The sequence below is a fragment of the Colobus angolensis genome, unplaced genomic scaffold (assembly GCF_000951035.1).
Source record: "Colobus angolensis palliatus isolate OR3802 unplaced genomic scaffold, Cang.pa_1.0 Scaffold21, whole genome shotgun sequence".
Lineage (NCBI taxonomy): Eukaryota > Metazoa > Chordata > Mammalia > Primates > Cercopithecidae > Colobus > Colobus angolensis.
This window is the reverse complement of record NW_012115266.1, coordinates 3,811,646-3,813,922: the sequence shown is the minus strand read 5'-3', so window position 1 is coordinate 3,813,922 and position 2,277 is coordinate 3,811,646.

Below are 2,277 nucleotides of genomic sequence, written 5' to 3'. Positions count from 1 at the left end.
GGTCTCAGAGCCCCGGGGAAACTTGCTATCCCCCAGCCGTCGGCTTGTCGGCTTCGCCCCCATTAACACCCCCATGGTCGGCTTTCTTCCCAGGGCCCCCCTTCCTTCGCCGCCCCCGCCTGTCTGTGTGTATGTCAGTCGGTCCCTGACCCCCTCCTCTGCCCCCGTCCTCTGCCCCATGCAGCCCGTGAGGTGGGGGGTGGAATTCTGGAATTTTTGCTCCTTTATCTTCTTCTACGTCCCCCGCCCCCCCACAACCATCCAGCCGCCTCCATTAGTCCGTCGGGCAGTTTGTCTGTCTGCTGCCCACCCCCCCCTTTGTGGGTTTTTCCAGCCAGAGTGATGGAGCCGGTTGCTATGGCAACTGCATCTGTTTACAGGACCCACAGATCTCATAGCCCATTAACCCTTTGCCTTCCCAGCCCCCTCCCTGACCAAGCAGCACTTGGCTCTCATCAGCCCCCAGAGACCTAGCGCCCACCACCGGCTCACCTTGGGTTTCCCTACCCCTCCTGTTGGGAGCTTCCCAGCCCCTCAGGTTTCCTCTCCATTTTTCAGCTTCCCTCCTCTTCCTGCCCCCCTTCCCCTTTGTCTCATATACCCCTTGGCCTGTCCCTCACCCTGGCCTAGCCTCACACCTGGTTCTTCAAAATGTCCATTCCTCATCCTGCTTCCGACCCATCGCTTCCCCCAGGCTCCCTTCTCCTCTCCTCCCAGCCCCTCTCCTCCAGGGCCTCCTCTGCCTGACTCCCTTCCCCTCACTATAAAACTATCAATCAGCCTCCAGCTGGTTGTTGGGGGCCCCTGGCCCCACTTTACTGCCTTCCCTCCCCACCCCCACCCAAACCCCGTGCCTGTCTCTGTAACAGCCTGCCCAGCTTGGCCCTGGTCGGCTCAGCTCAGCATCCTCTGCCCACACCTCCCGCGCACACCTCCCTGATTGTCATTCCTTTTCGGGGGTCCTCTTACCCCTCCCTCAATCCCATTTCCCATAACCCTTCCCTCCTTCCTCCCAGTGCCTCACCTGCTTCTTTCCCGGGCTCCCCACTTCCTCTCTCCTCTCTCTTTCTGGGACCTGCCGCCTGCTCCATGGTTCCCCCTGCGCTCCCTTTGCCATCCCCTGCCACCTTGCTCTTTGCCATCGGGATTCCATAGACTGACTGAACCCATACTGTGTGAGGAGTGAGCCCCCACAGACACCTCAGCACACACTCCAGCTCCAGCCCTGTCACTCCCTGGCCTGGCTCTGCTGTCTCCCTGGGTCTTGGTTGCTTTGTCTTCCCCCCCTCCCCCCCCACCCCGTGTTACTCTATTTTTCTTTCTGTGGGGTAGGGGCAGGAGGGCTAGGGTTCTAAGGGCTGAAGGGAGCTGGGGGCCACAGGCTGGGAAATGCAGAGCTGACCAGCTCCTGGGAGAAGGGCTTCTGGAATTCAAGATGCCCCTTTTTGGGGCCTTCCCCACCCAGGCCCTTCCCACAGGCCCTGTGGGGTCCCTGTCCTCAGGGGATTCTCAGCAGTTTTCCATCCACCACACCTGCGTTGATGCTTCCCAAAGATCAGGCTCTGGGTGGCTTTGAGGGGGTCAAGGATGAATAAAACCAGACTTTGCCCTTGTGGAGTACCCAGGCTGGGAGGAAAGGCCCAAGCTTTGAAGAAATGTCTTTGTTCATTCAACAGATATTGATTGAGCACCTATGTGAGGTACTGTGTCCACTCAGCCATTTAACTGGACAATCTTAGCAAGTCATTTGTCCCGAGTCTGGTTCCTCTCTGGCAAAGTGGACCTGTGCACATCAGAGTGCCTAGTGCGGCCTGCTGAGTGGTAGGAGATAGGAGGTGTGGTCCTCAGTCCACAGCTGCTAAGAACTAGACTCTTACAGGGCAGGACCCCAGATCCCACTCCAGACCCTCAGCCCAGGCCCCAGTGGTTCCTAGGCAACACTGGTGGTGAGTGACGCGTGTCAGCTGTCACCGTGGGGGATTGTTTGTTCCGGGGGGCTGAGTCAGCACCAGGCAGCCTGGGGGGTGGGAGGCGCGACGCCCGCCGCCTGCTGGTGATGCCAGCTCTGGGGCACAGACGGCACCCTTCTGCTCCCTGTGGACCCTGTTGCTGTGCGTGCCAAGCGGCGGCTGCCCAGTTAATGGGGAACTGGGTGTGGGGGGGGGATCCAGATGGCCCCAGCTCCCTCCAGGAAGCCCATGTTCTCTCTCTGAGCCGTCTGGGTTCTGGGATGCCTGGGGGTGGTGGGCCTGCTGCCTCATCCTAGGGCTGGAGCTG